The sequence below is a fragment of the Eretmochelys imbricata genome, chromosome 8 (assembly GCF_965152235.1).
Source record: "Eretmochelys imbricata isolate rEreImb1 chromosome 8, rEreImb1.hap1, whole genome shotgun sequence".
Classification (NCBI taxonomy): Eukaryota; Metazoa; Chordata; order Testudines; family Cheloniidae; genus Eretmochelys; species Eretmochelys imbricata.
Window position 1 is genome coordinate 87,154,659 of NC_135579.1, and position 16,359 is coordinate 87,171,017.

Consider the following 16,359-nt stretch of genomic DNA (forward strand, 5'->3'; position numbering starts at 1 on the left):
TGCCTATGCAAATGAGATCAGCCCCTGAAGTTCTTTTCCACAACTTGCCACACCTCACCACCAGATGTCAGGGTGGAGCTCATCCTGACTCTGCTTACACTAGCATCTTGTAATTATTTACCTATCAATAGAGAACTAGATAAGTGCATGGAGGATTGGTCCATCAATGGCTATTAGTCAGGATGAACAGGGATGGTGTCCCTAGCCTCTGTTTGCCAGAAGCTGGGAAGGGGGACAGGGGATGGATCACTTGACAATTACCTGTTCTGTTCATTCCCTCTGGGGCACCTGACATTGGCCACTGTCAGAATACAGGATACTGGGCTAGATGGACCTTTGGTCTGACCAAGTATGGCCGGTCTTACATATTTCAGAAGTTTTATACTATCACTTAGCATCACCGTATCTGAGAGCACCAGGATGTTTGGGAAATCAGTTCACTCATCATTGTTAAGTTTCCCATAACTGGAAGCACACAGCTCTAAATCAAGGCCTTAAATGGAAGAGAGTTCTGAAGCTTCCTTTCTTATTACTGTTTGTTTTGTTAACCATAGTGATGACAGGTCAGTGGTGGGACCAACAAGCCCAGTGTCTGAAGCTCATATTAAAGCGCTGCTCTTATCAAATTTAGAGGAAGTGAATTTTTATAGCATCATTCTAAATTAAGCCCATAAGAGGCTTTACGCAGCCTATGAAGGACAGCCCAGCTTTCTTCTATAAGCCCTAATGATATTTCCTTTGGGGGCAAATCCTGTCAGTCCTTGCATGGAAAGCAAGCATGTGCTGTTTATCTTCTCCCTATGGACTTCTAGACAGTATCTACAGAACCTGTCACAGCCCCATTCAAAAAACTATTTAATGAAAGACTCAACTTTAAAAATACCTTGTAAGATGGGGAAGAGGATACATAAAAACCAATAAATAGCAACTTCCTAGATCTTATATTAAAATGTACTGTAGGGAGAAAGTGCACTTCAGAGGAGAGGGAGTAAGAGACCTAAATTCTATTCTCAGCTCTGCCATTGACCTTTCCTTGTGACTTGGGAAAAAGCTAAATATCATCATCGGGTATAAAACAGATTTGACAGACAAGTTCTACTTACTATGTGTGAAGAATTAGAGGATTTGCAGAGCATTACAAAGAGAAGCCATGCATTGTTTGAAGTAGCATAAAACAACAGCTTTAAGCTTCCTCACTAGACACTGCTTTCAGAAAATTGAAATCATCACAGGTACTATATTTATTAACTACCTTGCAGCTACATTTAAAGCCCCCAGTGCATTTTATTCTTGGAAGCATGAATCTGTATTATTGGCTGCCTGGGAAAACCAGTAAGTTGTACATTATGTAAGAATGTTGCTAATTATCCAGCTGTCCAGATGCTACAGCTTATGCAAATGTGAACACTACAGCATACTACAAGAAGTTGCCCCAAACCGTTTACTTCACAGAGCCAAAAATCTGTCTGTGGAGAGGCTCAGACCATAAATCATTGAGCAACAGGGCCAAAGGGAGTTCCCTGCTTTAAAGAGGAGGCTTTCCCCACAAAGTCACCCCTTCCCCAATTCCTTTTAGCTATCTGAGAAGTGAGGAGAAACTCTTTCTACTTCAACAGCCCCTAAAACTAGTCAGGCTCTCTCTCTCTGCCCCTCGTGAGCTGAAAGACACCAGTAGGGAAACTGACTTTTCTACTTAAATCTTGAGAAGCAAATTAGAAGTAATTTATCCCCCCCCCCCCCCAAAAAAAAAATCAACCCTATATTAAACTTAATCTTTTAATATGATGTGGCCAATCCAGAGTAGCTCGCTGTATTCCTGTCTGGTACCCCTGTCTTTCGATTTTAAGGTCTTTGAGGCAGCAACTACTACTTCTCTGCGTAAGAAGCAGATAGCACTTTGTCGGCAGTATGAGTTAGGCTGGCCTATACATAACTTACTAGAGCTTGTGTATTCTGGTAAATGGGGGATATTTTCTACAGGATAGAGTCCTTTGATTTTTCAGTCCCATAACATTATAGAAATAACTTCCGATTCCTGGGGATTTAAGTAGAGAACTTTTGGGCACCTTAAGACATAGTTCTACTCTGGAAGTAACTGTATAAAAATGGTTCAGTGGAGCATACATTATGGTGTCGTGGTGATTTCCAAGTCAGACTTGATAAGTTCTCAAGTCAAAAGATGCTTTTTCTCTACATACTTGACTTGGGATCCAAAAGAAAAACTGGGTTCCGATTAATGCATCAATCATAAAAAAAAAGAGTCTGTACGTCAAATATCGCTGTCACTTACACCTGGGCAACCCTGTTGCCCTCACATTCAGATTTCATTTACGCCTACGTAATCCTATTGCCCCCAGTGCAGAACATAACTGCCTTTTGAAAAGCAGTTATCATTTGAAAGTAACGGGAGGCACAGGTGACCCTGCAACTGGAACAATTCTATTGATAAGCCAGAATAAATGCAATTCACTTTGCCAGAATCAACAGTAAAACCTGTGTTGCATCATGAAAATAAGCAGAATAGACTCTGAATACACAGACAGATCTGCTAAGAATGTGCTTTTTTTTTTTTTTTTTTTTAAAAAACAGACACTTCTCACATTAGCACACACACTTCAGGAATGAGATTTAAATGTCTAGTCAAATTTAGTACTTTCTAAGGATTGTCATGCAGTGCTGTTTTAATGTAAATTACATAACAAAGCTACTAAATATGGATCATTAAAAGGTATATAGAATATAATGACTAACTCCAAAAGAGTATTCTGACTGCTCATAAAACAAACTGAATTGTATAACATGGTGATATTTGATCCAAATAAATACAACACTTTAAAAAGGGGTAAAAGATTTGTGGAATTCATACAACAAACAAAGAAACGAAAAACAAACAAACCCTACATTGTACATGAAAGTGTGTGTGCTGGCAATTTTGAGGATTCATGTTTGAAGACCCACTCAAAATGTAAGTCTTAATCATTACCTTATGTGTTTAAACAGAACCTAAAATGATATATTTTGTTCCAAACTTAGGCAAGTTTGGCAGGGAAAGTTCTCTTCCAGAATTAGTGAAATGTATAGAAGAATCACCACTGCAAGTGATTTTTCTACTCAAGCTCCATCTACAAACAGATCAGTCTTATTTTTAGTTGTTAAGAGGGAGGATGTCCCTCTGTCAGTTCTATCCAGGATTTGCTTACTTTAGATCATTCTAATTGAACCTAATATACTAGGGCCGGCAGATGTTCAACTCTGGGTGCAGCTCCTAAATCCAGAGTCAGGCACCTAAATAAAAGTGGCCTGATTTTCAGACATGCTGAGCAACCCTAGCTCCCTTTGGTTTCAGCATGGATAGGTGCAGGGAGCTCAGTGCAGGATCAGGGTCTGGATGTTTCTGTTTCTTTCTCTTGTGATCTTTACTTACTCTTATGATGCTGTGCTGTCTGTCCCTTTTCTTTTATCCAGTCGCACTCAGGGCCGGATTTCCCATTAGGCACATGCCTAGGGGTACCAGCATTCTAGGGGAGCCTAAAAACTCAAATTATGCCACTCCCAGGTCCCAACAAGGGACTAGTCCGGCTGAGGGGGAGACAGCCCCACGCAGCCCTGCTGGAGCGCTCCTCGCTCAGCCCACTGGTAAGAGTCACCTCCCAGTGAGACCAGTCAGTGTGGCCAGAGGGCAGGACTTGGGACAGTGGGACTCGAGGGGTGGGGGGTTGTGGGGAGGTGCTGGGCAGTTGTAGTGGGGCTCTGCAGGAGGCAGTGGTGGGGGGGGGGTCTTTAGGCAGAGGGATGCTGGGGCGTCTAAAAATGAAAAGTGACAGGGTACCCCTGCTGCCTGCTCTGAGCCCCTGTGCCAGGGCTGGATTACCCAATAGGCAGAGTAAGCATTAGGTGCTTAGAAAACCAGCAAAGCAGGGGGCACCAAAAGTAATAATAATAAATAATAATAAATAATAATATAAATAATAAATAATAATAATAATAATAATGAGATTTTTTTGGAAAAAATTTGATATTTGATATTTCAAGAAAGGCATCCAAGTAGTCATCGTGGGAAAAATCAGAACTTTGTTAGACTTCCTTGCACTCCACTCCACGCTCTTCCCCCGTTTTTCTGTTCTCTTTTTGTTACTTATCCCCACCTAAACCAGGGGGGCGTCCTACTAACGTAGATCGAAATAATGCCAGGAAATCACATTTGGATCATTGCAGAATGGAAATTTCTTGGGATGGTTGGAGCTTGTGGCTCAGTTTGACCCATTTTTAGCAGGCCATATCTCAAAATATCAGAATACTAGCAAAGGTAACCCATCATACCTATCTAAGACAATATGTGATAAACTCATTGGTCTAATGAGTGGCAAAGTTCATTCAGCTATTGTGAATGAAATAAGTACTGCTGGGTACTTCAGTTTATCTGTCGACTCTACACCTGATCTTTCACATATTGATCAATTGAGTATTGTACTAGAATCATAGAATATCAGAGTTGGAAGGGACCTCTGGAGGTCATCTAGTCCAAACCCCTGCCCAGAGCAGGACCAATCCCCAACTAAATCATCCCAGCCAGGACTTTGTCAAGCCTGACCTTAAAAACTTCTAAGGAAGGGGATTCCACCACCTCCCTAGGTAACACATTCCAGTGTTTCACCACCCTCCTAGTGAAAAAGTTTTTCCTAATATCCAACCTAAATCTCCCCCACTGCAACTTGAGACCATTACTCCTTGTCCTGTCATCTGCTATCACTGAGAATAGTCTAGGTCCATCCTCTTTGGATCCACCTTTCAGGTAGTTGAAAGCAGCTATCAAATCCCCCCTCATTCTCCTCTTCCGTAGACTAAATCCCAGTTCCCTCAGCCTCTCCTCATAAGTCATGTGTTCCAGACCCCTAATCATTTTTGTTGCCCTTCGCTGGACTCTCTCCAATTTTTCCACATTCTTCTTGTAGTCTGGGGCCCAAAACTGGACACAGTTCTCCAGATGAGGCCTCACCAATGTCGGATAGAGGGGAACAATCATGTCCCTCGATCTGCTGGCAATGCCCCTACTTAGACACCCCAAAATGCCATTGGCCTTCTTGGCAAGAAGGGCACACTGTTGACTCATATCCAGCTACTCGTCCACTGTCACCCCTAGGTCCTTCTCTGCAGAACTGCTGCCTAGCCATTCGGTCCCTAGTCTGTAGCTGTGCATTGGATTCTTCCATCCTAAGTGCAGGACTCTGCACTTGTCCTTGTTGAACCTCGTCAGATTTCTTTTGGCCCAATCCTCTAATTTGTTTAGGTCCCTCTGTATCCTATCCCTACCCTCCAGTGTATCTACCACTCCTCCCAGTTTAGTGTCATCCGCAAACTTGCTGAGGCTGCAATCCTCACCATCCTCCAGATCATTAATGAAGATATTGAACAAAACCGGCCCCAGGACCGACCCTAGGGGCACTCCGCTAGATACCAGCTGCCAACTAGACATGGAGCCATTGATCACTACCCACTGAGCCCGACAATCTAGCCAACTTTCTACCCACCTTGCAGTGCATCCATCCAGCCCATATTTCTTTAACTTGCTGACAAGGTATGTCTCCCCCACAGATGGAAAACCAGTTGAACGATTTATAACATTCCTCAATTTGAAAAGCCACACTGGTGAAGAAATGGCAAACCAAGTCCTGCATTATCTGTGCCGAGTTTGCAAAATAGATTTCTCAAAGTGCAGAGGTCAATCTTATGACAACGCTGCCAACATGTCAGGGCGTTATCAAGGAATGCAGAAGAAGCTTTTAGAACAGAAATGCCATATACATACCATGTGCTGCACACACTCTCAATCTTGTTGGCTGCAGTCCTGTTGATTGTTGTCCGGTGGCAGTAAGTTTTTTCTCAACAGTCCAGTTACTTTATACATTTTTCTCTGCCTCAACACACCCATGGGCAGTTCTTAAAACATATCTGGGCAATGATCGTGGGTTGAAATCTCTTTCTAATACTCGCTGGGAGGCCCATGCAGTGGCAACAAGTGCAATCCTGGAGTCCTACTCAAAGATTGTGGATGCATTAGAAAGTATAGCTGAAGACCAATCACAAAAGGGAGAAACTATATGAGAGGCAGAAAACACTGCAAACAAGATGCAAGTACTAGAGTTTGTATTCATGTTGACCATGTGGAATGAAATTTTACAACAACATTTTTACCAAGTCAAGTCAAGCTCTCCAAGAAAAAGAATTGGATTTGAAAACATGTGCAGACCTCTGTCAATTATTAGCGGACCACTTACACACTTTGAGGAGTGATTTTGAAAGATTTGAAGACATATTGAAAGATATCTTGCCTGATACTAACTACAAAGAAGCCCAGTCCCCCATGCGAATCAGGAAAAAACAAGCAAAGGATAGCAGTGCAACAGAAACAGCATTGAATCCTAGAGACAAATTTCATGTATCCACCTACTATGCTATAATTGATACACTTGAAGCTCATATGAAGAGGAGAGGTGAAGTGTACAAAGAAGTATCGAGTAGATTTTCCTTTCTAAACAATATGGACTTATCTGACGAACAATATTCACAAGGTTCCCAAAAGCTAGTTGACTCATACCCTGTTGACTTGAACATGCATCTCTGTGGAGAAGTATGACAGTTCCACTGTTATATGCATGCAAAGTTTAATGAAACAGGAAAAATGAAATTCAGTCACATTGATCTTCATGACACAATACTGAAAGATGGAATACAATGTGTATTTCCAAATGTAGAGATCGCACTACACATTTTTCTAACGTTGATGATTACTAACTGCTCTGCAGAATGCTCTTTTTCTCAGCTGAAAAGAATAAAAAACCCTCAGAGAACAACAATGTGTCAGGGCAGACTTGATTCACTTTCCCTATTGTGTATGGAAGCGGACGTGCTTCGTCAAGTCAGCTTCAATGAACTTATTCAGAATTTTGCAATCAGAAAATCTAGAAAGAAGCTATTTTAATTTCAGCATACATGTAAGTTTTGTATCATTTTGAAAAATAAAATGTTATTTTACGGTATAGTATCATTTTTATTTTGAATTACATATGGGGGGCACCATAATCTTTTCAGTGCTTAGGGCCTCTAAAGGTCTTAATCCAGCCCTGCCTGCGCCTATGGGTGCACAAGATGTAAATCCAGTCCTGGTCCCACTACTTTTTGCTTGCTCTGTACTGCTCATCAGCACATTCATCCCACTCTCCCAGTCTAGATTTCATTCGCATGAGGCTCAGAGCCTATCAAAGATTTACAACTTATCGTGAAAAATGATCCCTCACTCTCACAGATCTTTGGAGACAGACCAGTCCTCGCTTACAGACAAGCCCCCCAACCTGAAGCAAATACTTTCCAGCAACCACACACCATACAACAAAAACACTAACCCAGGAACCTATCCTTGCAACAAACTCTTAGGCCAACTCTGTTCACATATTTATTCAAGTGACACCATCATAGGACCTAATCACATTAGCCACGCTATCAGAGGCCAGTTCACCTGCACATCTACCAAAGTGATATGTGCCATCATGTGCCAGCAATGCCCCTCTGCCATGTACATTAGCCAAACCAGACAGTCTCTATGCAAAAGAATAAATGGACACAAATCTGACATCAGGAATCATAACATTCAAAAACCAGTAGGAGAACTTCAACCTCTCTGGTCACTCAGTAACAGACTTAAAGGTGGCAATTTTGCAACAGAAAAGCTTCAAAAACAGACTCCAACGAGAAACTGCTGAGCTTGAATTAATATGCAAACTAGGTACCATTAACTTGGGTTTGAATAGAGACTGGGAGTGGCTGGGTCATTACACATATTGAATCTATTTCCTTAAGTTAATTATCCTCACACCTTCTTGTCAACTGTCTAAATGGGACATCTTGATAATCACTACAAAAGTTTTTTTTTCTCCTGCTGATAACAGCTCATCTTAACTAATTAGCCTCTTACAGTTGGTATGGCTACTTCCACCTTTTCATGTTCTCTGTATGTGTGTATATATATATATAGATCTTCTTACTATATGTTCCATAGTATAAAGGGAAGGTGGTGTTTCTCTGCTAGGTTAGGTTTTATTTTGAAATATTTTTTTACAGAGTTAGTATCGTATTTCATAGATGTATGGAAGGTCATTTGAGTGTACTGCATGTTAGGTCATTTGAGATGGAGCACCCCCTGTCTTGTTGTCTAAGCATGGAGAAAGGCATTAAAGGAGGCCCGAGGACAAGAGAGAACAAGGGATACAAAGTGGATGGTAAAGAAGGGAGACTCAAGGGGTAACTTCAGTGTCAATGCCAGCTTGCAGCCATTCAGTAAAAGACAGACATAAAATGAAAAAAAGCCCTCAGATTCAAGGCTTTAACAGTTCAGCCCCAACCTATATCTTGGCTCTCACCTTTTGTGTTTCCCCACTTGCTCTGCCAATGATGCCAGCCTTCTTCATGTCTTCACCCAGGGTGGCCCCCCATTGGAATGCCCTTCCAGCCTCAGCCCTCTTTGTGGGAAGAATGATAGAAAACTACCTCCAACCTGTCTTTGCATCAGACGGATGGAAACTTTAATTAAATGAGTTCAAAATGAGGTTCGGAGGTGCAGGGAGGGGATGGGAGAAAACTGGGCCCAACTTGTTCACATAGAAAGTTTTTAGTATTCCCAATCCCACTGGGCCCCTTATTTCAGGGCTGTAGAGTACATTTACTGTAGTAGCCTCTGTGAGCATATATTCAAAGCAGTAGTGGTTACATTAGTGCCTTCACATCCTAACTATTAGTGCACCTGCACAATTATGAATAGCAAGTTGGGCATAATAAGAGACCACACAATGCAGAGACAGTCATTTGCAATGCCCAGAGAAACCTTTCTGCATGCAAGAGACTGCTAAAAAAGTTATCAGCTGCACCCTGAGGCACTTGTCTTAAAGAAGCAAAAAGCACATCTGATGTCAGTCCCTCAGTACTTATTCGGGCAAAATAGCAGCTCTGCATAATTTCAGGAACCACTGCAGAATGTGACCCTTGACGATTAAGCAACTGGAGTTTATAGCTAATGCTTTGATAATAGAATTATTTCTCTCTTCATTACTTCTAAGGATAACAAATTTGGGTTACTGATAATTATGCCCTTAATATAATTGCACAGAAAAGGATGTGGTAAGTTGCTTTGAAAAAAAAACCATCTTTATTGCCTTAGTGAATTTGATGGGCATATTTTTGTGTCAAAGAAAAGCATAAAAAGGAAAATGAAGTCAAAGCAAGAGTAATGCAGATTATGGAAATGAGGAGATACATTTTTCTAACTTACATATGGTTTTGATTGAAATAGCTCCCTTTTCAAATGCGAACAATTGGCAAGATGAAGAATAGCCCTTAGGAGGAATGTGCAATAATATTACTTCATAGTAATGGAAATTGTTTTCCTTTAAGGAAGAGAGAGTTCAAGAATGTGACACAGTCACCATAAACAAACTAAACCATAACTTTCTCCACACTCCCAATTAAACCCTGCTCCACCATCTGCGACTGGAATTATTCCATTTACCCATCACCCAGTTTCAGAATCTGGTTCTCATGCCGTCTCTTCCTCAGCCACACCTTGTAACTTTGGCAAATATATTAGTGTGAGCACATTACATGCAAGAATTTCCAAACATTGCCCTTGTATGTGTAACCCACACACCTTCTGGGTGTGGTGTTCTATCCTATATAGTGGCACCAAGACCACTTAGAGAGCAATTAATGAGTCTGTTCTACAGCCTTAGCTAACAGGCAGTTGGTTTTGAGACTCTACAGCATGAGCTAATGCACTAAGCTCCAGAGGTCCCTGGTTCAATCCTGCCTACCGACAACTGGGGTCTGTCGGCGTTACATATGCATCTACACAGTTTCCCAGGCATTTCAATAGGAACAGCATGTATGCGTCCAAGGACAGCATTTTATCCCAATGTATTTAATATAGTTATTACTAAGTACCATGCCATTTCCAATTTTTATAATTTCTTCCAAAGCAGAATATATATGATAATGCCATCATTTAGACTTCTTTCTTTCAACCTGAAGTGTAATTATCACTAAGGCTTAAGACTTGCTTTGCTTTAGTAACCATGGCAAAGGGGCTGAATTCTTCATTGTAATGCATTGGGTTTGATGCAGGTACAACACAAAAGCAAATGTGTTTAATTGTTACTGCTAGGTGGCTTAATGAGCATAAACGTGTAAACAGCATAGTGATGTACTAATACTGTGTTCATTTAGTATTTATGTACATGCCATTTGACTGAAACGTCTCAGTGTCAGCCTGTGCAGAACCAGCAATGATTTACATTTGTGTGTAAAGAAAGCCTGTTTATTCCAATCACCCTATCCTCTTATTTCTACCCTTTTGTAGGGCTTCCTCTGAACACTAAAGAGGGGATTTCAATGGAAATGAGTTTTGAACACAGCATCAAGGCAGGAGTACAGTATGAACAGACTATACAAACAATATTAAGTCTAAGAGTTCAGTTTAACAGCCTGATGCTGAAAACCCTCAAGCTTCATACTTCTCATCAATTTACCTTCACATCCTGTGAGGTTCGCTTTAGTTCTGCACAGGAGGTGACAAATCCTCATCACACCTTCCAGGAGCATGACCGTGTTCTCCTCAACTTCCAGAAGCTCAATCCCGCTCACAGTGAGTTTAATGGAAACGGATGCAGACCCCAGGATTGCAGACAACTACCATGCTTACAGCAGCAGGAGGAAGCCTGCCAGTAAGCTATTGCCCCTCAAGTCTGTCTCCTGGGAAGTAGATGGTCTGGGGGTTAAGGGAAGGGTCCCCTACATTCTGTAGCAGCAAGACCAGAGAAAGACTTCTCCGGTCCCACTGCTGCTCAACCATCCCTTTAACTCACTCTGGGACTGAGGTGCTTCAGAATGCACTGCTGAATTAGGAATCTTACCAGAACAACTAAGCTAGTACATCCAGACACTCCCTGAGGTATGCGAGAAGGTTGGTCAAACCTGAGCAAGTTTCAGGTTCATAATGAAGATGAAAGTGATGATTTTCCCTTAGTGTAAGCACACTTGTGTAAACCTTTCATAGAAAAAACCTGAAACGAGGTCTGACATTACATCATAAAGCTTAACAATAGCTTATTGAAGGACCATTTCCAGCAGCATGAAATCATTCAGTGAAACGACATCTGAATTCCTACTTCTTCGAGTGAAGACTATATCAAAGTAAAGACCAGCAAGTATTAGGGAGAATGAAAATCTGGTTTCTGAGTTTAGATTATAACTAATATTTGGGATGATTTAACCATCCTTGAAATGAGGACAGCTCAAAACTATCTAATTTTTGTGTCTGGATGAAATGTATTGTAAACCTATAGAGGTACAGAATGGAATTCCACAGATCAGTATGTCACCAGAGATCAAAGAAGGCTCATGTGAATATGATGTGGATAACAATGCATCAAGTCAATATAATAAAGGACACTATTGTTCATATTTCTCCAAATTAATAAGGAGCCCAGCCCAAGGAGCCTAACAGACCCAAGAGAACGTTCAAGCCTTACCAAGGAGGAGCCAAACAGAACACACACACAATCTATTGAGATGAGACTCTGTTCACAATGATTCACATGGGCAGGGTGCATGTCATTGGTGGAGTTTGGAAGAGTACCACTACCAATCTGACCCCTGATTAAAACAAAAGTCTGAGTTTTTCCCTACTAGGCTACCTCAGGTACTCCTAAATTAGAATTAAATATTTGGATAAGATGTTAGAAATATTGCAGCTAATAGTATCAAATTAATAGGTTGTCCAGATTTACAGAAAATTCAGATTTGTGCCAAAAGCTATTTACTAAGCGTTATGCGTTTAGCTAGAATCCATTTTTCATTGGTAGTCAATCAACTGACACTGGGATCCCTGTACTACTTAATATAAGCATGAAAGAGAAATTCAGATGCCATTTTATGGGCTTGCCAGCATCTTAACTGGGTTGTTTGCGTTTCTACAGATTTGGCTGAGCAGAATACATCACTCATTGAGAGGTACAAAAAGAGTGTCAATTCTTTAGACTTTCCTGCAGCTATTTCCACATGACACAAAGGTTAAAATGCTAACATGGCCTTAATTTTCCATAGTACAGCACTGCCAGCTGGATTGCCACCTGTCAGTACATTTATGGTTTGTCATTGTTAAGAGTAAGCAGCAAAAGTTGCCTAATTGTATAAACCTGGTAAGATATTTAGGTCAGTAAAAATGGTACTGGTATCGTAGCTTGAATCTAGTAGTTGAATCTAGGAATTATTTTCCTTATCCTGGCATTTCCCTTTATATTATCAGCGGTGAATTTAATAAAAAGACATTTTTTTAAATATCAGCTACTCATACCACAAAACCTACTCACTGTGAAAAACTGACCAGGGAAAATATAATTATTATGTATGACCAAAAAGAAAAATTGACCAGCTCACAGGATTTCTAAGCAATGTCTATTTCCCCCATACACTATTGGCTAAATGTTCCCCCCTCTTGTCCCAATACACTTGCACAAAGAAGGGTAAGGGTGCCTGAGGAGTTTTGTTTTTTTAAGCAACCTAGAGAGGCCATGCACTAGGCAAGCAGAATGGTGACCTGACACTTCGTTGAATGTTAGGTGCGAGTCGGGTGAATGCACCCAGCAATTTGTTAGTCAAAGGGGATGTGGTTAAATGGATTGGAAGAGAGGTCATTCCTCTCACCTCATCTCCCCCAGGCTGCCACTGCTGATGCCTGGAAGTAAATGTGGGAAGCAAATGCTGCTCCTATTTGGACGGGCCGTAAGCAGTGCTGAATGAGCTGCCCCAGGCTCCTGCACTATGGATCAGGAAATTTTCACTTGGCTCTTATAGATCTGCTCCTGCTACCCCAGTTCATGTCTGGCAAAAAGTCATCCGAACATGCCCTATGGCTAGTTTTAAAACTCCTTAATCTGCATACATGAGTTTTATGGGTTGAGGACAGGGAACATGGCTTCAGATTGGCATTTAAAAATGCCATAAAACAGACTATGAACACCAGTACATTTTTTCCTAAAGCACCTCAGAGCCCTGTTAAAATAAGCACCATTTCAATATTAAGTATCGCTACCACAAAAGCAGCTCTAAAACTTTATAAGATATGTTGCCAATGGGAAAATCTCAGATAGGGTGTATCTTATCTTCATTTCCTTTGGCTCTGTGCATTAGACTGGGAGAGACCATTTAATTTTAACATTTGTGTTTTCAATGTGTTTTGGTCAGTGTAGTGACTTTCCTTCCCTATGACTAAGGCTAAGATTTTATCATGGATATTTTTAGTAAAAGTCACAGACAGGTCACAGGCAATAAAGAAAAATTCACGGAAACCCATGACCTGTCCCTGACTTTTACTAAAATTATCCATGATAAAATGGGAAGGGGCTGGGCAGATGCCCCCCCCCGCTTTCAGCTGAGCTGTGGAAATCCCCCTGCGACCAATGGGGCTGGTGGCCAGGGAGCTGCAAGGATCCCCCATGCCACCGGTGGCAGCTGAGGAGCTGCGGGATACCCCCGACCTGCGGGAGCTGGGAGCTTGGGGGCAGCGCTGCCTTAGGTGACAGGGTACCTCATAGCTCCCTGCCACTGCGGGAGGCTGCAGGATCTGCCAGCCGCCAGGGCTGAAGTCACGGAGGTCTTTGGAAGTCACGGATTTCATGACTAAATCATAGCCTTACCTATGACCCATTTCACTTGAAAAATAGTTTTCAAGGAGTGGAATTTGGTATTTTCCTACCACACACCTATATCAATCGATCCTACCTTCCTTGTGCACCTCATTGACGGCACTGGGAATGAGTCATGTAAGGAATGCAGATTCCTGCCCACAAATGAATCGAGAGAGATTTCGCCATCAATGTTTTCAGCTAATACATTTCAGTTACTGCTATTTATCCCAGATGTGCAAGAAGAAACACAAGATGTGAGAGATATAGTTTAATGGGACCACAACTTTGTTAACTTAACTCATCTGGGAATTATCCAGCAATAACTCACCCAGTGCAGTCATCGTTCCTTCCTCACTCGTTTCCATCTATTTGGGGAGGGGAGCCATCAGCATCCCACCTCTCCACACCTGGCCCCAGTCTGTTGCTGGGACCCCACTGCCCTCGCCTCATAGGAGGGTTAAGAAAGCAGAGAAAACACTATTGTCTTCTCCATATTATGAGCCCCTGCCCCATTCCCCAGCTTCTTTAGGGGAAGAATCTTCCACTAAACCCTCTTCCAATTTAGCAGAGAATCAGGCATACTTTGCAATGAATACCTGCGCTGGACCCTTGCCACGTGCTAAACTGCAGCAACTTGAACCTAACCTCCTATCGCACATCCCAGGAGCTACTGTGAGAAGGCAGAAAATGACCCTGACCAGGCCAATCTGGCAAGGACGGAAAATTCCCTCCATCCCAAAAGAGGTAACTAGTGCAGACCAAAAATGCAGTCCCAAGCTAACCCAGATCCAGAAGTGAGATAGGGCTCTGCCTGGCAGGACAGAGCATATATGCTCTCCTCTGGCCAGCATGAGGCCAATGGCTTATCTGAGCTCCTCCAGCCATTCTCCTCCCCACCCAAAGGTGTGAGAGGAGCTCTTAAAGGCGCCACTACCCCCTTCCTCCTGCTTGATCAGACAAAGTCAGCCACCTCCCTCCTTTGAGGTTGCAATAGTTGCATTCTAAATCCAGTTAAAGCTGAACTTAGGACCAGTGCAAATTCCTGTTCCATTCAGTATCATCATAATAAAGTCTTGTTGTTATGAGAACGAGACTGCACTAAACAGATTACCCCAACTTCAACCAAACTCTGTCATTTAATTTACACTCTGGAGCTTTTATTCCCCCTGTTCTAGGCAATCCTTTTTATATATATAAAAATGTTAACACACTTCCAAGCATGCATTCAGCTATTACACCATCATAAATTGCCAACTGAAAACTTGGCTAAAAGTTGCTAGCTTTTAGCATTTCTAGGACTTTAAACTGAAGTTGCCTTTTAAGAACAATATTTTGGACTTCTAAATTGCCTTCCACCCAAGGATCTCAACCTGGTTGACAATCATCAGCTTATCAGCCCACAACATCCCTGTGAAATATTAAACTATAAATTCCTTTGGGCTGGAACTTTATCTTGTGTCTGTAAAACACTGCTAGTGGCAGTTATATAAACATTGTATCATTAAGTTATGGTTACGAGGAAATTGAGGCACAGAGCCTGTCATAAATATAAGGGGAAGGGTAAACCCCTTTGAAATTCCTCCTGGCCAGGGGAAAGCTCCTCTCACCTGTAAAGGGTTAAGAAACTAAAGGTAACCTCGCTGGCACCTGACCAAAATGACCAATGAGGAGACAAGATACTTTCAAAAGCTGGGAGGAGGGAGAGAAACAAAGGGTCTGTGTCGGTCTGTATGTTGCTTTTGCCAGGGACAGAACAGGAATGGAGTCTTAGAACTTTTAGTAAGTAATCTAGCTAGGTATGTGTTAGATTATGATTTCTTTAAATGGCTGAGAAAAGAATTGTGCTGAATAGAATAACTATTTCTGTCTGTGTATCTTTTTTGTAACTTAAGGTTTTGCCTAGAGGGGTTCTCTATGTTTTTGAATCTAATTACCCTGTAAGATATCTACCATCCTGATTTTACAGGGGGGATTTCTTTATTTCTATTTACTTCTATTTTCTATTAAAAGTCTTCTTGTAAAAAACTGAATGCTTTTTCATTGTTCTCAGATCCAAGGGTTTGGGTCTGTGGTCACCTATGCAAATTGGTGAGGCTTTTTACCAAACCTTGTCCAGGAAGTGGGGTGCAGGGTTTTGGGAAGTATTTTGGGGGGAAGGACGCGTCCAAACAGCTCTTCCCCAGTAACCAGTATTAGTTTGGTGGTGGTAGCGGCCATTCCAAGGACCACGGGTGGAATACTTTGTACCTTGGGGAAGTTTTGACCTAAGCTGGTAAAGATAAGCTTAGGAGATTTTTCATGCAGGTCCCCACATCTGTACCCTAGAGTTCAGAGTGGGGGAGGAACCTTGACATGGTGGCATAGTGGTGGGATTAACCTGAAATCATTTTGAGATCCAGTTGAGATTTTTTTGAACTAGAAATACAGATTTTAAAAAGGAATTTTTTTTTCCTGTGGCTTTGAAGCAGCTTTGAAACTGAAAGCAGCTTGGGTTTTCCCTGCTTTGTGGCCAAGCAGAGACAAAAGGGGATTATCTTTGTGAATTGCAGGTTTTCTTTGCCTGGAGGCAGGGTACTTAACTACTGCAGGGAAATTCACAGTCTTCCAACCCAGAGTTTTTTTTTTTTCT